This window comes from Vipera berus (assembly GCF_964194415.1).
Source record: "Vipera berus genome assembly, chromosome: 1".
NCBI classification, from domain to species: domain Eukaryota; kingdom Metazoa; phylum Chordata; class Lepidosauria; order Squamata; family Viperidae; genus Vipera; species Vipera berus.
In genome coordinates, this window is record NC_138202.1 from 37,481,127 (window position 1) to 37,506,144 (window position 25,018).

General features: G+C 41.9%; 1 protein-coding gene across 7 annotated transcripts in view; it reads right to left on the reverse strand.

Annotated features, from left to right (window-relative positions):
• EVL (Enah/Vasp-like) overlaps positions 1 to 25,018 on the reverse strand; it is a 178,061-nt gene that overhangs the window by 117,050 nt on the left and 35,993 nt on the right. Inside the window, exon 1 of one of the 7 annotated variants that reach the window (XM_081314084.1) lies at positions 20,687 to 20,790. The exons of the other annotated variants lie outside the window; for them this stretch is intronic. The gene's annotated coding sequence lies outside the window, so the exon portion shown is untranslated. Of the gene's footprint in view, positions 1 to 20,686; positions 20,791 to 25,018 lie in introns of those variants that run through there. 7 annotated transcript variants of the gene reach the window in all.

Genomic DNA, 25,018 nt, shown 5'->3' on the forward strand with positions numbered 1-25,018 from the left:
GAAGTGGAAGAATGAAAGACAAGGAAATAGAAAAGGGGTCTATCAAGATGATAAATAGGTTCCAAGAAAACTGATTTGGATGGAGGCAGGATACCAAAGTAATAAATAAATATTCATAACAGATGTCTCCCCACTAGTTTAAGAACCCTGGATTGGGGGAAAGCACGAAGGGAATGAACTGAGAAATCTCTCATTACTACTTCCTAAAATTTTGAGATACCCGCATATCCAGGGAATAGAGGACTACTAACACCTCAGGATTGCTAGAGTTGACAGGAGGAATGTTTACTACCTTTCCTCCAAGTCTGTAGAAACTACGCTTCATTGTTACATAGGGTTTTGATATCAATCCCAGGTTAGTGCCACAGTGTTCCCACACTGTCAAAGGCATCAGATGACTAAGCTAATTTACTTCAGATTCCACATGAATTGTAAAATTTTAGCATCATTTTCTTATTTATTTCTGCCTTTCAGCTCCTTAGTTCTTCCACTCCCTACAAATGCCAGTCCCCTATTATCTCTCATGGTGCTTCCAAAGAGCAAAAGGGTATAACAAGGAGAAAAAGATGAGGACAGGTACTAGCTTATTCTTATTTTTACAATGTCATGTAAATCACCTAACAGAAACACTGATTAAGTAATCAAAAGTTTAAGGCACCTTTGGTGAGAATGTCTATGGAGATTTTCAGCCATCCAGGTCATGGTTGTCTCAAAGGTGCTTTTTCAAGAGGCAACTGGACTTTCTTGTTTTTCTTTAAAGCCGTGTCGCTTCTCATCCAAAAACTTCTTCAGTTCTGACTGGATGGCCAGAGCTGAAGAAGCTTCTTGTAAGAGAAGTGGAATGTTTTCAAAGAAAAACAAGAAAGTCCAGTTTCCTCTTGAAAAAGCACCTTTGACACTTTGGTGAGGATAACTGCAGGCAATTATAGGATGGATTCTGATAGTTTGGGGAATTATGACAATGATTACACAGGAGTGCCATGAACTGTAATTATCATAAACTGGCAGATTCAAATTGGCAGTTCATGGCTGTAGCTACTTCTGCCTATACAGGTAGTCCTTGAGTTAAAAGTATAATGGAGCTGGCCCATTCCACTCATAACTCGAAAACTTGTGGGAGTGAATCTCGTACCTCGAAAAAGATCACTCCCTTGCTCGTAAAACACACGTGGCTCATTAAGTGAGCATGAAGTATCTCAGGGTGGGGAAGGCCATGGAGGGCTTAGTGATGGAATAGGCCCTGAAGGCCTCCCCATCCACTAAGGTACTTCATGCTTCCCCCTCCCTTCCTGCCATGCCAGACTCACCTTGAAATGATCCAACTCCTCTCTGCCACTGTTTCTGCTGCTGCCCGGATCTGAGGCTGGGGGATGCTTCTGCATGCCTCTGGAGGCTGGATTGGGGCGCCGGAGTTTTCCAGGCCGCTGCTGCCCCGATCTGAGACCAGGGGATTTTTCTGCTGCCCTCCTGTGGCCTGTTTCCAGACAGCAGCAGCCTGGAGAAGGCCTCCAGTGGCCGGATTGGGCTGCTGAAGCGTCCTCCAGCTTCAGTTCTGTTCTCTGATGCAGAGAATAGAGACCTAAAGTACCATGAGATCATGTGAAATCAGTTTTGTGAGATCTTGCCCCACTGCTCTTGCGTTATCTTGATTACTTTAGGCCTCCATTCTCTGCAAATGCACCGAAGGCCTGGAGCAGCCATGAAAGTGAAGGATCTCGATCTTTGCAGGATGAATATTGAAGGCCTGGTGCCTAGGGAACCCAGAGTAGGGGTGGGGAGGGAGGGAATAATCAGGGTGAATGTTGCAAAGCCTCTGTGGTAGCTCGTAAGGGCAAACGACTGCCATGGTGCTGCAATATTTATAATTTCAGGACTTGATCGTAAGCACTAGGAGGTACGTATCGCATAACTTCAAATGAGCATTAACGCTCAACTCAGATTATCTGAAACTTGTATCTCTACGTGAACTGCTCTTAGAGAAGATGTCATGCATACACACACACACACACAGACAGACACACATGCACACACGGATAGTGGTCTCTGTGCAATTATATAGTTGTTACTGCAGAGTACACAGTCTCAGAAATGCTAGGATCATGCTACACTGTCCTCATTTCCCTTTTTTGTGAAGGCAAGATGTCTCTATAAACTTATTTATCCCTTAAAAAGTCTTTCAATGGTTAAATATTTGCAAAAACATTTGTGGTTTAAATCACATCTGCTATGAGTTATTATGAACTCTCCAGCAAGCAAAAATAAGCTCCTCTTTGCCAAAAGCTCATCGACACATTTGACAGTTGTTGTTTTTTTAAACCATCAGTGACTGCCATAGTGTACCTTATGTAGGATGCTCTAAAGAACTCTGGTCAAACTTATTATTTAACTGCTGCCTTCATTCTTCTCCTGGGAATCATCCAATCATAGTGATTTACCACCCAACAGATGGCTATAGGTACAGCATTTGAATCTGTAGTTATTAGTCCCAGCATTTTCTTTTGTAAACTTAGTGAATTTATGAATTTTAGGTTACAAGTTTCTTGAGGGACAGGTTTTTCATATAAATCACCACGTACATCAATAGTGCTATATTAACAAAATACTATTGTAAGTGCTGTGCCATTTTTCATTATTTTGGATATTCTTTAATGCTGAACAAAGACTGCTATAGGATGAGCCTGGGGGGGGTATCAAAAGGGTCAAACAGTCTTGAATCCCTTTGTGCCCACAAGAGATCTAAGTCTGGCCCACCTTGAATTCTGTTGGCTCTTATCTGCCACCAATTTGCTTTGACTGTTAGTAGTTCAGATTCTTTTAGAGTGCTTAAGCTTCCACTAAACTATTCATTTGAACTGCCTGGATTTCCTAATTTCCTTGGCTCTTGACAATTGCTGTTGGAATACACAGTTTTTTTCAGAGCACAGCTATGGCTAGTAATGCTGTTAATAATTTCATTCAAATACGTGCAAAATTCTAGATTCAGTTGTTGCCACTTCCAGCTGAAATGGAAGGGAACAGACTTATGAACAATTACTTGAGAAAATAATGCATCTGGAAAACAGAACAATCCATTCATTTAATCATATAGGAATTGGCATGTATATAGATATTTTATGGCAATAATATCTAATGTACTTGAGATTAATTTAAATATGCAATCACAATCTTGAAAAACTATTCGAGCAAGTATTTTAATCACACCCATCAAGCTGTATCAGGATTTGAAAATAAACTTCCTTAAAACTCAATCTATCTTACTGAAAATAAAGACAGTATGGGATCCAGTGAATGCATTATTTTAAATCAATTGTTCTGGATTTATAATCTATTCTAATAATGGGTTTATATTTGTTCTTTAGTATCAAAAGTTTCAAACAATACCATAGTCTGCTTTAAAAAACATATTTGCCACCATATCCTCCTACACATGTCTTTACACAGATTTACAGGTTTTATTTTGCATGTGCTAGACTAGAGCACCAGAAACAGTGATGCTACATCATTTGGCAGAACTGAAACATTGTATATTTCTGAAAAAGTTCAACACCCTTTGCTTGTATGCAAAAATGCAAAAGCCTTAAACTCTATAAAGTTGTACTTATCAATACAATGACATTCATCCAACTTGAGATTTTTAAGATACCCTTTTTTGTATACATTTAGACTTGTTCAAAATGTAAATACATTATATTAACTACCATGTCAGTTATGAGATACAAGGAACCTAGGAAATAGTTAAAAAAGTTTAAACTTACTGACCAAAAATCTAAAAGCAGCTGTCACACTTTTATGCCAAGTTAAGTGTGTGATAACTGATGGAAGTTTCAATTTGCTTTGCTTTGTTTCTTTACTTGTAACTTGTGACTTGTTAGGGAACAATGGGTTGGAGGGAATCAAGCATGCAGTTGAGAACAAAAAATCTTGCAGAGTTTGCAACTTTTACAGGTTGTTTTTTTTCAGAATGTAATGTTACAGAGAGAGAGAGAGAGAGAGAGAGAGAGAGAGAGAGGGAGGGAGGGAGGGAGGGAGAGAGAGAGAGAGAGAGAGAGAGAGCAGAAAAGGAACATATAATCCATTCTTGATATATGAAACATTTTGTAAAAAAATCTTCAAATACAAATTTTTACACATGATATATACATAATCATATGCAGAGCTGTAACTTCAGATAATAGATACTTGATCTAGGAATCAGACATTTTGATACAGGTAGTCCTCAACTTTCAACAATTGGGACTGAAATCTTGATCACTGAGTGAGGTGGCTGTTAAGTGAGGCACCCATGCGGATGTTTTGCTCCAAGTCTGCAATCCTGGTACTACTAGTTGCAATTAATTGATATCCTGAGATGTTAAGTGGATAGACCAAAAAGCCGCCTGCTGAAGGATTGCCTCCCTGCGGAGCTGAAATCGTCCTGGCAGGCAGCTATTAAAGAGCAAAAGGGCTGCCTGCTGAAGGAGTTCAGCTCTGTGTGAAGCTGTAATCCTCCTGGCAGACAGCCTTTTCACTTTCAAATGTTCCTTCCAAAGGATTTCAGTTCTCCTCCTTGCACACAGGGGAAATCCTTCAAGGGCTGCAGGAACAGAACTGAAATTTCAGGATTTCAGTTCTATTCCTGTAGTCCCATGAAAGGGTTTAGTTCCCTTCCTTCCACTTGCATTGGGAAACCATTCACTTACTTTCCATTGGGAAAGCCAGCAGAAAATATTCCAAATGGTAATCACATGATCGCAGATTTCTTGGCAACTGTCTGTAAATGCAACTGGTTGCCTCCAACCTCCTGAAATGTGATCATGTGACTATTGTTTTATGAATGTGTGCGCAACATTTTATAACAGCCAAGATTGTCATAATTGACCAGTCATTAAATGACCAGTTGTAAATCAAGGACTACCTAAATTCCAGTTAGGATGCCAAGAATCCTGAACAAAACCAACACACCCTTATTAAAGACAGTCCTTTAGAGTTTAGACTGTTACTGATAAATTTAACAGAAGGATTCAATACTGATTATTTGTTCTGTTGTATTATATTGTTCCATGTCTTGCTACATGCAGAGTCCAAGCATGAATAGATCTGTAATGGCAGGGAAATTTAATATCATATTCAAACATATTTAAAACTTTAATATTCATTTATATTAGAATATCTGACAACATTTTAACACAACAGTTCACTTGCTAGGCTTGCCACCTGCTCTATTTCAAGTAAAATTTATTTAGTCCTATGATTTAGTGTTTATTTGCAAATGCAAATCCTTTCTTAATTTAGATTCTAGTGAGGAGAAAACAAAGATGCTGACAGCAATTATAATAATTTTTGTATGCCCTAAAAAACTGCAACTATAAATATGTTCTAAGGAAGAGACTTATGAAAGAAGCTAGCACCAGATGATTGATATTATAATCTGATCCTAGTTGACTCCTGCAAATCCCTTGGATTGCAAGGCAATCAAACCGGTCAGTCCTAGAGGAGATCAACCCTGACTGCTCTTTAGAAGGCCAGATCCTGAAGCTGACACTCAAATACTTTGACCAGAAGGAAGGACTCACTGGAGAAGAGCCTAATGCTGGGAAAGATTGAGGGCAAGAGAAGAAAGGGACGACAGAGAATGAGGTGGCTAGATGGAGTCACTGAAGCAGTAGGCATGAGCTTAAATGGACTCCAGAAGATGGTAGAGGACAGGAAGGCCTGGAGGAACGTTGTCCATGGGGTTGCGATGGGTCGGACATGACTTCGCAGCTAACAACAACAAGTTGGGTACTCTAGAACAGGGGTATCAAACTGCCGGCCCATGGGCCGGCTGCATCATGGCAAAACCATGCCATCCCCATTGCCAGCAATGGGAAAAAAGTCACGACACGTCACATGACATTCCAAGTTTGACACCTCTCCTCTAGAACATAGGTTTTCAGCTGCCATGCTACAAGATCTGTAGTTGTGTTGCATTAATGAGCCACAAGTAAATAACAGAAAAGAGAAGAGCCTTGGTGGAGCAGTGGGCTAATAATAATAAACCTTTATTGTCAAAGTACAACATGTGTACATTGAGATTAGCTGAGCCTCCCCCCATGCTCTCTCCCCCCAACACACAGTGACAACAAACCCTCTATCCTACCACACCATGTGAACCAACTACACCACACACCGGCCTCCCAAGTCAATTCTGCATAAATTCACAGAGATTATGTCCCATTTATAAGCCTAACAGCCCATGGATAAAAGCTATTTTTCAGCCTGTTGGTACGGCTGGCTATATTCCTATATCTCCTACCGGATGGTAGGAGAGTAAAGAGATACCGTCCAGGGTGTGAGTCATCCCTGAGAATCTTCCTCACTCTTCCAAGGCAACGAGCCCTGGCGATGTCATCCAGTGGTGTCAGGGAACAGCCCACAATGTCTTATGCTGTGCTCACTACCCTCTGTAATACTTTCCTGTCCACGGCTGTCAGACCAGCATACCAAACCACAATACCATACGAGAGGACGCTCTCTATAGTAGACCGGTAAAAGAGGGTCATTAGCCTCCTTAAGTAACACCAGCTGCCTGCAATTAGTGCAGGTTCGAGTCCCACCAGGTTCAAGGTTGACTCAGCCTTCCATCCTTCCGAGGTAAGTAAAATGAGGACCCAGATTGGTGGGGGCAATAAGCTGACTTTGTAATAATGCTGCTGGGGGGGGGCAAAAGCCCTAATAAGCAGGCATATACATAGAATGAAGGCTATTGCTAAGCACATTAATTTGTGCTTTAGATTGTAAGCTGCCCTGAGTCTTCGGAGAAGGGCGGGATATAAATGGGATTTTTTAAAAAAGGAAAAAGCTGTGCAACCAGAACAATGTCTTCATGACTGGGGCACACCTCCATTTCTTCTCCAGAGTCCCAGCAACCTGTGATGTTACAGCACCTCCCTTTTTGCAACCTGAAGTCTTGCCTATGAGATGTGTGCCATGAGAGGGAAAAGGTTGAAAACCACTGCTCTAGAACATTTAGAATATTCTAGTACCATCACTGAAAATTTTCAAGAAAGGACTGGATTTTGTCTGTAATGATATAAGATCTCCTGCCCTGGGCAGGGGAGTGGATTAGAAGACGTCCAAGATTCCTTCCAGCCCTATGATTCTATAGAATACATCATATTGGCAAATACTTATTTCTGAAAGCTGTTAACTGTCCCTGTATTCATATGGCATTTTTATATACTCTCCTTTCAAACAATCAATTTTAGTTTCCATAGGATTAGCTCGATTGCAAAGTGCTTTCATAATTTCTCATATTGTTAATGAAATTGCTCTTACATTTTCTCTGAATGTTACATGACTTGAAAACTATATCAGTCGGATGCAGAGTGACTGGTTTCCCAAATGATAGGAAAGCAGAGGATAATCTGGGTATTTTTCCCATCACTTTTTCAAATAGATGTATATATGTTTTAACAGTGGTAGGAAGAAGCACAATTTCTAGGGATAAGCAAAAATAGATTTATAAAGCTTTTCATAATTTCATATTTTTAATTAGGTGCATACAAATTTGCTAAAGTGACCTCTTGTTCATAAATCAAGCCTTGAATTGTAAGAAATCTTCCCATATCATCCCTTTTTATGGCTTTTATGCACCCAATACAAATCAAAGAGAATTTTATAATAGGGTATATAAAGAAATAGAAGAAATAAAAAAGGTTATGTGATAATGGCAGGTGATTATAATATGGTTATGGATATAGGAACTGATAAATCTAATCCATCAAAAGCAGAAATAAAGTATGAAAATACAGATTTAAGAAAATTTATTAATAGAAATAGATTAAAAGATGTTTGGAGAGAATTACATGGCAATCAAAGGAGTTATAGATATTTTTCTATTAGACATAAAAATGTTAGAAGAATAGATTATATATTTGTAACATTGGAAATATCTAAAATAATGAAAGCAGAGATAAAAATAATTAAAATATCAGATCATGCAATGGTAACTATGGAAATGGAAGTAGATTGTGATTATAAACAGGTAAGTAGATGAAGAATGGATTCAAGGATTTTTAAAAATAAAGAGATTTTAGAGAAAATGGAAAGAGAATTAAAACATATATGGATTATAAATGAAGAAGGAGGTAGTAATATAGGTGTAATATGGGATGCAAGGAAAGCAGTGGTAAGAGGTTTAGGGATAAAATATTCTTATAATATAAAAAAACAAAAGAGAAACATCTAAAAAGGTTGGAGGAGAAAATTAAAGAACTAGAGAATAAATATATAGAAAGTAGAGAGAATAGGATTATGTTAGAATTATCAGCTAAAAGAAAAGAGTTGCAAAATATTGAGTTAGAACAGTTTCAAAGAAATCTAATTTATTTTAATAGGGAATTTTATGAAAATAGTAATAAAAATTCTAGAATGTTGGCTAGAGCCACACAAGTTAAAGAGGCAAAAAACCTGATTGAAGCAATGAAGAACAAAAAGGGAGAAAGATGTAACATAAGGCTTTTTTTCTCATAGAATGCTAAGAACTGAGTTCCGGCACCTTTTTTGGATGGAACCTTGTAGGGTTGGCAAGGCGGGTTGTATGACATGTGTGAGTTTGAAAAGTTATATAAGGGAAAAGAAATAAATTTGAATGAAAGTCAGGCATATATAGAAAAGAATTTAAACTGTAAAATTTGAGAATATGATAAAGAAATAATAGAATCACAAATAGAAGAGGAGATACTGGAAGTTATTAATAAATTGAAAATAGGTAAAGCACCAGTGTTAGATGGACTAGGCGCAGAATATTATAAAAATTTTGAAGAATTATTGGTGCCGAAGATGAGTTTAATGTTTAATAAAATAATGGAAGGGGAAATTATTCCAAGTTCCTGGAAGCAATCTCTGATAGTATTGATAGCGAAACCTAATAAAGATCTTACAAACCCAGGATCATATAGACTAATATCCCTTATTAATCAGGATGCTAAGACTTTTATAGCAATATTGACAAATACTGTAGATTGAATACATTTATAGAGAATTATATTAAAATAATCAGTGTGGATTTATAAGAGGCCGACAAATGTCAGATGTAGTAAAAAGGGTATTAAATTTAGGCTATTACATAAAGAATAAAAAATTAAAGCCTGGTTTATTAGCATTAGACATTTTTAAGGCCTTTGATTGTGTGGAATGGCCTACACTGAAAATATTAATAGAGGAATTAGGCTTTGGAAATTTTTTTAGAAAGGTGATAAATCAACTATACTCAGAGAATAAGGCAAGAATAGTCATAAATGATGGTGTTACAGAGACAATAACCTTAAGCTGGGGAACGAGACAGGGTTGCCCCTTATCCCCAGTTCTATTCGTATTATTGATGGAGGTTTTGGCAAATGAAATTAGGAAAGATTCACTGATTGAAGGAATTGGTGTATGTAAGAAAACAAAAATAAATTTATTTGCAGATGATACATTACTAATATTTCAAAATCCCTTAGCTACTATAGAAAGGGTATATTCACATTTGAATGAATTTGGGAAATACAGTAGATTGCAAATAAATTGGGAAAAATCAGAAATAATGTTATATAACTAAAGAAGAAATGGATGTATTGAAAGAAAAATATAAATTAAAAATAGTAGATAGTATCATACATTTAGGTATTGACATCCCAAAAAATATTCAAGAATTGAAGATAAATTATGAAAAGTTAAAAAAAGATATAAAAGATAAAATGGATAAATATGGAAAAGTAAAATTAACATGGTTCGGAAGAATTGCAGCAATAAAAATGAAAGTTTTACCAAAAATTATTTTTTTGTTTTGGATAATCCCAATTAAGTTTTTAGATCAAGAATTAAAGGAAATACAGAGATTGCTGGAGGTGTATTGTAATGGAGTCAAGACAGCAAGAATAAATAAAGCTTTATGGTATGAACCATTAAGAAAGGGTGGGCTGGGTCTTCTAAATGTTAGAAATTATAGGGTTAGGGTTAGGGTATTATAGGGTAGCTAATCAATTAAGGGTGGTCCCAGATATTATAGCAGATAGAGATTTTTTATGAAGCGATATAAAATTGAAGGAATTAAGGGAAATAGGCGATCCTATAGAAACATATTGGTTTAAAAAAGATATTAAAAATTGTTAAGAGAATTCAAATTTCCTTTTTAAAAAACTTGATAGAATTATGGGATAAATGGAGATATTGGTTAATGCCAGGAATTTCTCCATTAACATCGGTAGTAGAAATGGAGAAATTCCCTAAGATTGAACTGAAAGACTAGATTAGTAAATTAAAAAAAATTAGATATATAAATGGGAAGACTAGAAGAACAAGATAAAGAATATAATGCAATTAAAGAATGTTTTATCAGATACTAAATTAAATTGGTTGAATTTAATAGTTAGAGAAATGGATAAAAATGGAAGAAAAATTCAAGGTGAAAGATAGATAGTTAACAAAATTTGAAATGATTATAAAAGAAAGTAAGGAAAAGGAAGAATATATAGATAAGAACTGGGAAAATATACAGAATATTAAAGCAATTGGGCAGGTTCAGAGCCAGCAAGAATCTGCCTGCCTGTATGGAGCACTAACTCCTCTACCCATCAAAGTGGTTACCTATTTATCTACTCACACAGAACATGCTTTCAAACTGTTAGGTGGACAGAAGCTGAGGCAAGTGATGGGAACTCAGTCCACCATTCAGTGCTAGGACTTGAACCATTGGAACAGAGATCAACTCCAACATCATTAAGCCACTGAGCATTGCACCTCTTGCTACAACAGTAATAAAGATACAAAGCCACCAGTGACAGAGAAAACAAAATAAAGAACAGAAGTTTTGAAAACAAGTTAAAAGAGCATCAGGGTCACATATGATAGTGTAGGTAATATGCGATAAGACTTTACAACAGGGGTCTTCAAACTTGGTCCTTTTATAACTTGTGGACTTCAACTCCCAGAATTCCTCAGACAGCATGCCTGGCTGAGGAATTCTGGGAGTTGAAGTCCACAAGTCATAAAAGGGCCAAGTTTGAAGACCCCTGCTTTACAACAACCATGAGGCATTACTCAACACTGCAGTAAGAAGTGAATGCAGGCAATATTAGGTGGGAAGGATGACTTTACTACCTCAAGACAGCATGAACAAAGAACCATTCAGGAACCAACCAACACCACTAAAACAATAAATCAGAATTGGGCACAAAGAACCAAACAGAAACAGCACTCACGAACCTGCATCAATCAGAAACCAACTCAGTTAGAGATCAATCAGTAGTCAGGTCATGAGAGTACAGGTAGTTCTCAGTCAATGAATGACAGGTTGTTTTACTATAGTTTGAAGTTACAACAGACTCAAAAAATAGTTATTTATAACTTGTCCTCAAAGTTATGGTTGCTGCACACACATACTACATACCATGAGCATAGGATCATATTTTGGACTTTTCGCAAATGGCTTGCATTTACAATTGGCAAAAATGGCAAAAAGTGATGTTCATATTCTGGATTTACTTAATGATCATGTGGTTCATTTAATGATGTGATTTATTTAACAATCATGGTGATCCCCTTAATGACTGCAATGACTTACAACCAAATTTCCAGCCTCAATTGTGGTTGTAAGCCAAAGACTACTTGTATAAAGACAAGAACCCAATCAGTCCCTGCTGAGTTGCTTCTGGTCTGCATAACAGACCACCTTGCTTCTGAAAATGCCAGCCGCAGTGGCATTTGGTGAAATATGAAGACATCTGTTGCTAAACCACAATGTCTAAACCCTGAAGGTCGATAAGAAATTTGTTTTAGAGTCTTATTTCTTTTTTTCTCTCTCTCTCCCTGACTGATTCAGCTTTTTCAGTATGTCCACTTCTGAGCCCATTTGTAGCCTTGGCAGGCAAATGGAAAGATAGAATGCTATGCTTTTAGTTTGTCATTTAAATAAATCGTCTTATTTCACACCATTAAGGTTTCTTTAATTTTCAGGGGCATCCTTAGGCATGCAGCAGATGCTCTAAAATCTGTGCTTGCTTAGCAAAGGCCCCAACAGTTACGTAATTTGCTATTTAATCACAAAGATTGAAAATACAGTAGTCCTTGATTTATAACAGCTCGATTAGTAACCATTCAAAGATACAAAGGCACTGAAAAAGTGACATGATTGTTTTTCACACTTATGACCATTGCAGCATCTCGATCATCATGGATTCAAAATTCAGACTCTTGGCAACTGACTTATGGTTACGATGGTTCTAGTGTCCCGTGGTCATGTGACCTTCTGACAAGCAAAATCAATGGGGAAGCCAGATTCAATTAACAACTGTGTTACTAATTTAACAACTTCAGTGATTCACTTAACAGAGTGGTAATGCAGTGTTTAGAATGCAGTATTGCAGACTAATTCAGCTCACTGCCAGGAGTTCGATTCTCACTATCTCAAGACTTAACTCAGCCTCCCATCCTTCCGAGGTTGGTAAATTGAGACCCAGATTGTTGGGGGCAATACGCTTCATATAAACCGCTTAAAGAGAGTGCTGTATGAAGCGGTATATAAGTCTAAGTACTATTGCTAACTGTGGCATGAAAGGTCGTAAAAAGAAATTCACGTAACCATTTTGCATAGCAACAGAAATTTTGGGCTCAATTGTGGTTGTAAATTGAGGACTACCTGTATTTTTAAAGATGCAATAAATGGTTACTTTCAACAGGAGTTAACATAAATTTCCTATTTTGCCCTAATGCAATTGTTAACTATGCTAATTTCAATACTGATAAAATTCGTTATATTCACTATCCCATTTCAAGCTACATACAGTAGTCTCATGTAGAACATTAGAGTAACTGCAAATTTGATAAATAAATCCTCAGTGTCTTGCCAAATAACAGATATGTTTAAATTTCAAGAACACAGATTTTAACTGGACATCAAAAAGAATGTCCTTATAGTGCAAGCTGATTAACGACGATACAAACGGTCCTGGAAGTTGGTGAACTCTCCTATGCTGGAAATCCTGAAACAGAGGCTATATGCTGAAATGTGTACTTGGAGAAGCAGTGTGTATGTGTGTATGTATGGTTGGAATCTTGGCAAAAGTACTGAGATTTCCCAGGGAGCAGGCAGTACATTCCAGAGAAAAGCCCAAATAAGAAACTCTGCAGTCCTGAAGTAGATGGGGGAGGAAGGAAGAGGTTCAGGGTAGTCACACACTAGTATATTTCAGGGTACATTTATTCAGTCAAAAATTTAGAGCTTTAGTCTGGCAAGAGTCTGTCTATTAGGTATAAGTAAATAAAAAATTGGACTCAATTGGATTTCATTTTGTCGTTTTGGGGTTTGATCCTGACATCAGTCTTGCCAGACTCATACTCCCTAATAAAGGGGAGGAAAATTTGCAAGCATGGCTACAGTGCACCAATTACTCCACAGCAGCTTGCAGCAGTTACAGCACCAACAGCAGATGGATATGAAAATCATTAATTTACAAGCTGCTGTAATGTCCAGCAGCCTGCAGTTATTCCTGCAGCAGTGGTGCAGCCAATGCTTGTGTGCTCCCATAGAAGGATACCAGAGAAATATGGAGGAGCCATATACCAAATTTCTGGCTCAGTGTGAAATGTTGATTAACAGCAGACCACACCAAAGTGACTTTTTTATTAAGCTTACTGAAGGGGTCTGCAATAAAATGAATCACTCCAATGATAGAAGGCAATGACCTGATATTAGACAACTACCAAAACTTCATCAAGAGATTTACAGACTACCAAAAGGTGCAAGACAAAGGAGGTAAGCAACAATTTTTTCTTTCCCATCACAATAACCTTTGAATCAGAGTGCAAGGAAGCTATAGAAACTGTTATCAATTTTGGGGCTAGCCCAAACTTTATAGATCTAGAGATACCATATAGTTTGCAAATACCTACCGTAAAGCTATCAAGACCCATGGAAATGGAGAATATAAATGGCCAATCTTTAATGGCAGGCCTTGTTGTGCAGTATATGACTCTTCTGGAGTTGGCTATTGACCATCACACAGAATTCTTGCCCTTTTATATAACAGTTTCCTTGCAAGTACTCATAGTACTTAACACTTCCTGACTGTGACTCGATAACCCATTGGTGGACTGGAAAACTGAGGCAATTTCCTTTCTCTCGCCAGATTACAAACACCATGGGGAACAAACTGTTACATTCTCTTTGGTGCCTCTAGAGAGCATCCAGGTGGGGTGGAACTGCCCACTAAGTATGCTGATTTTGCAGATGTTTTGGAGAGAAGGAAGCCACCAAATTTTTACCTCATAGGGAGTGTGATTGCACAACTGACCTGAAACCTGGAACAAACATTTCAGCCAAGAGACAATATCCTACTGTATGTCCAACAAGGAACTAAATATTTTAAAGGATCACTTAGAGGTGAATCTTAAAAAGGGATTTATCCGATCATCAACATCTCCAGCCTCTGCTCCAATCTTTTTCTGTCCAAAGAAACCAGACGCACAAGTACCTACCCCCCAGAGAACAAGCAAGGGATTCCCTTTTGTAGCATCTATACAGGGAGAGGGATCAAACTTGCAATGTCACTTGATGTCGCGCAACGTATTGGAGCTTTTTCTCCGTTGCCGGCAATGGGGTGAGCGCGGTTTTGGGATGACGCATCCGGCCTGTGTGGTAAGTACGTGGTGATTTATTTGGATGACATTTAAACACAGGGGTGTCAAACTCAATTTCATTGAGGGCCGCATCAGCGTTGCAGTTGCCCTGGGGGGGCGGCTGGGTGTGGCCAGAGTGGGCGTGGCCTAGTGGGTGGGCATGGCTGGAGTGCGTATGGCCTACTGGGTGGGAATGGCCAGCTCTACATCATTTATTAATTTATTATTTATTTTATTAATTTAATTTATATACCGCCCTTCTCTCAAGAGACTCAGGGCGGTGAACAGGGCAATACATAAAAATTAGATACAAAAGTTAAAATTAGATTATTAAAACATAATTAAACAATGCCCAGAGATAATACAAATTTAAAATTGAAGTCGTTAATAAAAATCCCACCCCGTCCCATCAGGCCAGGCCAGCTTGTTTAAAGAGATAGGTTTTAAGGTCGCGCCGGAAGGAGCGGAGATCGGGCGCCATCCGGAGCTCAACCGGAAGATGGTTCCATAAATCCGGTGCACCCACAGAGAACGCTCTCCCCCTGGGGGCCACCAGTCGGCATTCTTTGACCGGCGGCACCCTGAGGAGGCCCTCTCTGTGTGTTATGACTCAGGGCCAGCCGGTGGGTCCGGCAGCCGGTTCAGATGTATCGGATGACTCAGATGAGGGGGAGGAGGAGGGTGTGGAAGACGAACCGGCTGATGATGGCTTGGAGGCTTCGCAGAGCCCTCAGCCGGGGCCCTCTTCTCAGCTGCGTGAGCCCGATAGTGCGGAGGATGATGACCCACAGCTGGCCCTGTTCAAGGACGCCCGACGCAGGAGGCAGTCGAGCAGGAACAAACAAAGAAAGGCTGTGGGACTCCTCGGGAGGAGGCACAGGGAGACCATGCCCTGAACTCTAAATAAAAGGAGTGTTTGGGGAGGGGCTGGTTGCTGAAAGCAACCCTTCCGCTTGAGGATTCAAGTTCCTGTGTTTCTTGTTCTGTTGTTTTGCTTGTGAATTAAACTTGGCAGACGCTTTTCAGCCTTGGACGCTCTCCAGTCTCTACTGCTTGAACAGGGGTTTGCCTTATTACAAGGCCGGTAGTTGGCTGGTTCAGAACACTGTGGGAGCGTACTGGGCGGAGGGAAGTTGACGCCGGCTGCAGGTGCTCCCCAAGGTATTCTGGACCCATGCCATGGAGGGCTTTGTAGGTCATTACCAACACCTTGAACCTCACCCGGAAGACAACTGGTAACCAATGCAGCTCGCGGAGCAGAGGTGTAACACGGGAGTATCGGGAGACTCCCAATACAACTCTCGCGGCTGCATTCTGTACCAGTTGGAGCCTCCGAGTGGTCTTCAAGGGTAGCCCCATGTAGAGAGCGTTGCAGTAATCAAGACGAGAGGTCACGAGCGCATGAGTGACCGTGCGCAAGGCATCCCGGTCTAGATAGGGCCGCAACTGGCGCACCAGGCGAACCTGGGCGAACGCCCCCCTAGTCACAGCTACAATATGATCTTCTAAGGAGAGTTGTGAGTCTAGGAGGACTCCCAAGTTGCGAGCCCTATCTACAGGACATAAAGACTCACCCCCCATAATGAGGGGTGGGATATCCTGAATATCCCGAGATGCCGGTACGCACAGCCACTCCGTCTTGTCAGGGTTGAGACGAAGCCTGTTCCTCCCCATCCAGACCCGGACCGCCTCCAGGCACCGGGACATCACGTCAAGGGCATCACTGGGGTGGTTTGGGGTCGAAATGAAAAGTTGGGTATCATCAGCATACTGATGATACCCAACTCCAAAACCACGAATGATCTCACCCAGCGGTTTCATGTAGATGTTGAACAGAAGGGGCGAGAGGACCGACCCCTGAGGGACTCCACAAGCGAGAGGCCTCGCGGTCGACCTCTGCCCTCCTGCCAACACCGACTGCGAGCATCCCAGGAGATAGGAGGAGAACCACTGAAAAAACGTGCCTCCCACTCCCAATCCCCTGAGACGCCGCAGCAAGATACCATGGTCGATGGTATCGACAGCCGCTGAGAGGTCTAATAGGACTAGAACAGAGGAGTATCCTCTGTCCCGAGCCCTCCAGAGATCATTCACCAGCGCGACCAATGCCGTCTCCGTGCTGTACCCGGGTCTGAAGCCCGATTGGAACGGGTCTAGATAATCCGCTTCATCCAGGACCAGAGGGAGCTGATGCGCCACCACACTCTCAACAACCTTCGCAAGAAAGCGAAGGTTGGAGACCGGACGAAAGTTATTCAAAACAGCCGGGTCCAAGGCAGGCTTCTTGAGGAGAGGTCTCACCACCGCCTCTTTCAAGGCGGCGGGAAAACTACCCTCACTCAGAGAAGCAGATATAACTGCCTGGAACCAGCCTCGTGTCCCCTCCCGGGCTGCATAAACCAGCCAGGAAGGGCACGGGTCCAATAAACATGTGGTGGAGTTCAGCCTCCCCATGATCCTGTCCACTTCCTCCGGAGTCACAGGATCGAACTCCTCCCAGGTGACATTGACAAGACCGCTCGTGTCCTGATCGTCCGATACTGCCCAGTCGGAGTCCAAACCGGTCCGAATCCGAGCGATTTTGTCCGACAGATGTTGACTAAATTCCTCGGCCCGCCCCTGCAAGGGTTCCCCACTAACCTCCTGATTAAGGAGGGAGCGGGTCACCCTAAACAGGGCGGCCGGGCGATTATCTGCGGACGCGATGAGGGCAGCGAAGTAGTTAGATCTCGCTACCCTCATCGCTGCGAGATAAGACCTAATATGGGTTCTTAGTCGCAATCGGTCGGATTCAGATCGGGTGGACCTCCAAACGCTCTCTAGGCCCCGTCTCCGACGCTTCATCTCCCGGAGCTCCGCGGAGAACCATGGAGCCCATTGGGATCTGCGCCGGGTCAGGGGCCGCAAGGGTACAACTCGGTCAAGTGCCTCCGTGGCCGTCCTTTCCCAGGCTTCCACTAAGGCATCTGCCGAGCTGTGAGCTGAGGAGGCAGGTGGGGACCCCAGCGCTGCCTGAAACCTCTCAGGGTCCATTAAGCGTCTGGGGCAGAACCATCTAGTTGGCTCAACAACCCCACGGTGGGGAGTGGCAAAACGGAAGACCAGCCGCAGGAGATGATGATCGGTCCATGACAGGGGCATAACAATTGGGGAGCCCCCACCAAGATCATCTAACCACCGACCAGATAAGAAAACCAAGTCAAGGGTGTGACCTCCCTCATGAGTCGGTCCAAGAATTACCTGCGTCAGGTCCATGGCCGTCATGGAAGCCATGAACTCCCGAGCTACCTCAGATGCTCCTCCCAGGGATGGTAGATTGAAGTCTCCCAAAACCATAAGTTTGGGAAACTCAATCACCAGCCCTGAGAGGATATCGAGAAGCTCAGGCAGGGCTGCTGCTACGCGACTAGGCGAAAGGTACACGAGCAGCAAGCCCAACTGCGCCCTGGGACCAAACCTCAATAAGAGAGATTCACACCCGACTATCTGAGGAACGGTGGCCTCCTGCGGACATAAGGTCTCCCTCATAACCACAGCCACTCCCCCACCCCTACCCTGAGTCCGAGGCCGGTGTAGCACCCGGAAGCCTGGTGGGCAAAGATCAACCAGGGGGATACCACCCTCTGGGCCCAACCAGGTTTCCGTGATGCAGGCCAGGTCCGCTTGCTCACCCTCGACTAAATCCCGGACGAGGGGAGCCTTATTAGCAACGGACCTGGCATTCAAGTACACCAGTCGGAGCTCAGGTGGCTGCACATCCCCGCTCCCAGAACCTTGGGTCGAAGACAGAGGGTCGGAGCGCCTCACCGCTTGTAGGTAGTGGAGAGGCCCTCCCGGAGGTCGGTACGGCCCTCTGATCTTACACCTGCTGCCATTCCCTATCGTCGTGGGAATTGGCAATCCCACGACCCGCTCCAGAGCTCCAGAGATGACCGACCAAGGGTGTCAAGGGTGCCTATGGGGGCCTGGGCAGGAGTGGGACAGATCTGAGGGTCTCTGGCAGAAGGAGATGGGATGAGGGAAGTGCCAAGGCATGGTCCACCGGAGGAGCCTCACTGTTCCTCTCAGGCCATGGGGGGCGACTGGATGGTGGCGCGGAGGTCAAATGCCTAACCCAACCCTCAAGCACCCACGGCACTAAGCCCAGCCCCACTTCCCCAAGGGGGTGCCCAGCTGCATTTACCTCCTCCTCAAGGCTGCTGCTGCTGTGCTTGCTCTCCTTAGCCAGGTTGCTCATGATGGGTACGAGGGCAAAATCAAGAGGGAGGCCCATTCCCTCTCCATGTGAGACCTGGCTTTGTATCCAAAGCTTCCTTATCAATAGGGAGACCCCCCAGCATAGGCCAGGAGGAGGGGGCAAGGGGATGGTGAAAGGACAGCAGGGCAGGACTAAGGTAGGATTTCCCTCAGACCTTCCCTCTCCTTCCTTCCTTCCAAAGAACAGAGTGGTGGGAAAATATTTGAGATGAGGGAGGGAGAAAAACAGGCAAGAAACAGCTGGGGAAATGTCATCCTTTGTGAGGAATGAAGAAATGCACCATTGCCTGGAAATGGCCAGCACATGGCCCTCACCTACTTCACATATCCGGCTTGGTGGGCTCTATGGGAGGGGATGCCATGAGCAGCGTGAGAGTTGATGTTACCTGCGCAATGCTGCCCAGCACCTAGTCTGCCCGGTTTTGGCAGGTAGCGGGGTGCTCTACTCACAGTGCCGAGAGGCTGAGCCAGGTGGCATGAATCTGAAGAGAAGCACAACGCTGCCCAGGCCCTAGCCTGCCCAAAGTAGGCAGGGCCATGTGCTGGCCACTTCCAGGCAATGGTGCGTTTGTTCATTCCTCACAAAGGGTGATACCTCCCCAGCATGCGCCGAGGGGGCAGTGCCGACACGGCATGGTCCGGTCCCTCACTGTTTTCAGATGGCCTTGTGGAGCTAAGACTGAATGTATTTCAGCATAGATGACCACCACGAAATTGTACATTGGCTCCTGGCCAGCCAGGGCCGGGGCCAAGACAGCGGGGGCCGCTCCCTTACTGTTTCCAGGATGGCTTCGCGGGCCACATGAAACCACTTCGCAGGCCGCATCCGGCCCCTGGGCCTTGTGTTTGACATGTCTGTTTTAACGTATTCTGAGGATATAACCCCTCATGTTATGCATACCAGAAATGTTTTGCAGGGGTTGAGGGACAATAAGCTTTTTGCCAAGTTGGAAAAGTGTGCACCTGATCTGCAGCAGTTAGAGTATGCACATTATAGAATTTCCACAGAAGAGCTGCAGATGGATCCAGCTAAGGTATAAGCAGTTTTATCTGGACATACTCGCTGTGGAATTTTAAAAAATGCAGCAATTCCTGAGCTTTGCTAACTTTTTGTCAGGCATAAAGAATATGGACAATTTGTAAGTTTGCAGCACAGAAGATTTATTCAAACCTATACATAAGAATCTAGTTAACTAACGGTCAGCACTAAATTGGCAGTACATAAAGTTCAATGGAATTCAAGAGGGGGCATCTCCTGTGGCGATACAAGGACTCTAAACTGATAACAAGTTTAACTCTGCCCAGCAGTTCTGCTGTTCTCGTACGCTTTTATGGGAAGTTCATTCCTAATTTTGCAGACAAAGTTAAACCTCTTTCACAATTCTTAAAGCAAGGGAGGAAATTTGCTTGGATGACACACAAATAATTGCTATTCCAAGAATTAAAACAACTCTTTGCTTCCCAATCCCTACCAATCCTCTGCTACCCAGATGCCTTCCAATCTGGTCCTTTAGATGCCGCTGTCAGACCTATGGTACTTCAGGCTATGAAAGTAGGGGAAGGGAGTTACCACCATGCATATTCTTTTCTCACAGGCTCTCAAATGCAGACAGAAACTATGATATATTTAACAAGGAACTGCTGGCAATCAAAGCAGCTTTTCAGAAAAAGAGGCAATGGCTGGAAAGGGCACAATTTCCTATACAGGGTTGAACAGACCACAAGGAATTGGAACTGATGCAAAATTCAGTCTCATACTACCAGGCAAATCAGATGGAGTCTCGTTTTGACTTCTGTATAATTTATGTACCTGGTTCCTGAAGCATGCTACCAAATGTACTCTCACATAAACCAGAATACATCATGGCTCAGAAGCCTTCTTCCCATGCTGTTCTTTTACAACCTCGCAGCCCTGCAAGGATTACAAAAGGGAGAGGGTGGGGGAAGGACAACAAATTTAAAATCAAATTGCAAGAATCAAGAGAAAAATGGCTGCAGGAGCTGTATACAAGCCCCCAGATGACCTCTGGGGCTCAACAAGGTACTGTACTCCATTTTCAGCAGAGGTGGGCAACTCTAGCCTAATGGTCACCTTTATGTTGCTATTCCTTTATGGGAGGAGGTGTTGCAGTATTGTCATGACAATGAAACAGCTGGGCATGAAAGAGTTTTTAAAACGCTCCACAGGATTCTTAAAGATTATTGATGACCAAAAATGGCTGTGGATATAAAAGGCTATGTTGCATTTTTCTATGTCTGCTGGCACTCAAAGCCAGTTGTGGGAAACAGCCTTTAAACACACCTACCCAGCTTGAGATACACTGTTAATGAACTTAATCATAGAATTACACAAGTGCAAGATTTTATGTCTATTTTGGTAATAGTAGATTGTTTCACCAAGATATTCACCATTTATACCGTGTAGGAGACTCCAAACTGCACAGACTATGGCACAGCTCTTTTTAGACAACATATTTAGACAGAGGAACACAATGGCTCAGCAGTTAAAAGCTACTAAGCTTGTCAGCTGGAAAGCTGACAGCCTAGGTTTGAGACCTGAGCACCATGCAATGGGGTGAGCTCCTGTTATCTGCCCAGCTCCTGCCCACCTAGCAGTTTGAAAGCATGCAAATGCAAGTAGATAAATATGTACCACTTTGGTGAGAAGGTAGTGTTTCAAATGCCTTAGTGTACAGTCATACTAGCCACATGATCACAGAAATGTCTCCAGAAAACGCTGGTTCCCTCGACTAAGAAACAGAGATGAGCACTCCCCCTTAAGAGTCAGACATGATATAGAGGATATAGATGAATGGACATTCACATAACACAGAGGAAGTCAATTCACTTTTGGATTTTGGAGAACTCTTTTCCAGTTATTAAAAGTACAGATTCATTTGTCTTCGGCCTACCACCTTCCCACTAATGGAGCGGCAGAGAAAATTAGCCAGGTAGTGCAAAAGTATGTAAGATGTTACAGCACTTATAGCCAAGTTAACTGGCTGGCACTTTTCCCTGTAACAGAATTTGCATATAACAATTCTGTGTACACTCATCAATTGGCACGTCAATATTTCAAACAATGTATGGAATCCACCCAAGGGTTTTATCAGCAACCACTCAGTAAAGATCTGTTCCTAGCACAGCACAGTTACTCAGGGAACAGCAAACAGCTCATGACCTATTAAAAGAACAATTGCTCTTGGCAAAAGCAGTGTACAAGAAGTAGCAGATGCCCATACACAAGAGGGGCCAGTGATTTCAAAGGTGAACATAATATGTCTTTCTACTACTTTGACCAGATCATCAGAGAAGATCGATTTTAATTTTGTGAGACCATTTACCACCATGCAATAATAAACCCAATAGTCTTTCGCTTTCAACTACCACTTTTGATGAAAATGGCTAGACCTCCTGGCTAGACAAGGAAGTGCCTCCAAGTGCTCTGTGATCCCAGGATCACCCACTCCTACTCATGATTGTGGATGGGGAAGAAGAATATGAGGTGGAAGCAATCTTGGTTTCAAGGAAAAGAAGAAATAGGATTCAGTATTTGTTACACTGGAAAGACTACCAAGAGACAAAGCATTTGTGGGGAAATGTGAGACAGGTATACACTCAAAATTGGTGCACCATTTTCCTCAATGTTTTCCTGACAAGCCATGGCCTCTCTACCTCCCTGATTTTCCAGATGTGTCAAAGCAATAGGAGGAGTTCATGAGTGGAGTGAGAGATTACTCACAGAGGGCTCAAGAAAACCCAGGCCAGAGTTTCCTGGCCCTCAACTTCAGGCATTCAATTCCCAAATGAAAGGGGGGCATTTTTTTTCTAATCCTAAACCTGTTTTGCAAGATGGACCATTTGACTTGAAGGATATGACCTCTATTTGGACTTACATGATTGTTATCTCAAGTACATTAATTTTCCGTTTCATTTGCATTTTATATAGAAAAGGCCACTGAGGTTACCAGAGTGATCAAAATCAACAACTTCAATGTGATGGAGACTATGCGATATAAAAGGAGAAGCAAAAAGAATTCATTAGAGGACACCATAATTTAATGACTATAGGTATGAACTGATGTTATCTGCTTTAAAATAAATATGGTTTATTAATTATTTGATTCATTAAACAATCTGCCTTCAATGTTGATTATTTCATAGACTCCACATCATCAAATGCTAGATTCCCACATCAAAATCAGACATCAGAATGAAATCCATTAGCTTATTAAGGTGGACAATGGAAGAGTGTACATCAAGCTGCAGAGTAGACAGACATAATGATCTCATTTGGAAGCTAGCCAATGCTTTGGATAATCATCTTCACATTGTGAATATCCAGAGAATCAGGAAACTCTGCAACACTTAGCTGACACTATGATAAATTGTTAAGCAGTACTGTAATACTTAAGACATGTACAGTAATAGAATTGATTCTTTTAACTTGTAAAAATATTCCCACTTTAGAGATTTTAATCCAATACTTTCATTTCTATCTGTCACACCTGCAATTGTTATCATCTCTTTAATATGTTGACCTTATAGTCATTCCTGAATACAAGTGGGCTCGTTTCAATGAACAGATCTGGCATCTAGAAGACATATGGAAACACACCAACCACAGTTTACACATTGACTCTTCAGAAATCATACATAACTCCAATTATAACTATATTTTGGTTTTATGTGACTTCAACCTTGCATCTTAAGAGCTACAATCTATCCCAGCAATTAGTTTTCCAGTTAAAGGCAACACAACCGAAGGTCAATAAACAAAAATGAGAACTAGTCAAAGGGGGAAGGATGGATGTTTCTTAGCCTAATTTCCAACTCTTCTTTCCCTGAATGCTTAACTCCTTAACTCCCTATCAGTTCAACTAGAGCAGGGGTGTCAAACTCAATTTCATTGAGGGCCGCATCAGCATTGCGGTTGCCCTCAGGGGGGCGGGTGGGTATGGCCTGGGTGGGCGTGGCCTACTGGGTGGGTGTGGCCAGCTCTACATTGGGCAGGAGTAGGAAAAGATCTGAGGGTCTCTGGCAGAAGGAGGGTTTCTGGGCCAGGGCCAAGGCAGTGGGGGCTGTTCCCTCACTGTTTCCAGGATGGCTTCGCGGGCCACATGAAACCACTTCGCGGGCCGGATCCGGCCCCCGGGCCTTGTGTTTGACATGTCTGAACTAGAGGATGACTGCATAAGGCTAACCAAAGAAGATGGTAGTGCTTTTGATATCCATAGATTTATCTGTCAAAGGCTCCCACCCACTTAAAAACATTACAAAATATACTATAATTAGGCTTTTCATTTTATTATAATTATAATTTACAATTCTCATCTGAATTCCACATTTTTTCATTTCTTGGTGGTGGTGAATTATGGAAAATATAATCCAACACATTTGAAAAGTAACAAATTGAGAAAGGCCTCTGAAATTAAAAAAAAACCGGCATGTTACTTGCTCCAAGACAACTAGGTAAATGCTAATTAATCTGAGGCTATCCGCAGATAATAATGTGGCTTTGCCTTCTATAGATAGTTTATTTTATCTAACAGACTGATCTGAACTTCATAATGAAAATCACTTTTATATCACTGGGTCTTCATCTGTGCATGATGACAACACAAAAATACAGTAGGGTTGGTTCCTCTTCTCTATTTGCAGTGTAACTTTGTGACAGTAATTGGCCCTCTTCAAGGTTTGCTAGCACTCTCATAACAATGCAGTTACAATACAGCACCGCACTGACTTCTAGTAAAATCCTTCTGTTATCAAGATGGTAATTTTCCTGTTTTTATTAAATAGCACATGTTTCTTCTTGTTTTTTATCCTAAACTCCACAAACACTGATGACATATTTTCAGGAATTAAGAATTAGCTATTATCAGTAATCTGCTAAGGATGTGAGACAAGAGCAAAGATATTACCAATATTATAGCTGACATCAAATTATGTTAATCGTTTTAACCTTGTAAATCCATACTTCCCTCTTAGACTGTTGTTCAGTTAAACAACCTGCTTCTCTTATACAAAAAGACACTGAGTTAGCTTTTTACATAATGCCATAATAAAATAACATTATGACAATCAAATAAAATTTAATCAACATGGAAATGTTCATTATTGTTGCCAGTTAGTTTCAACA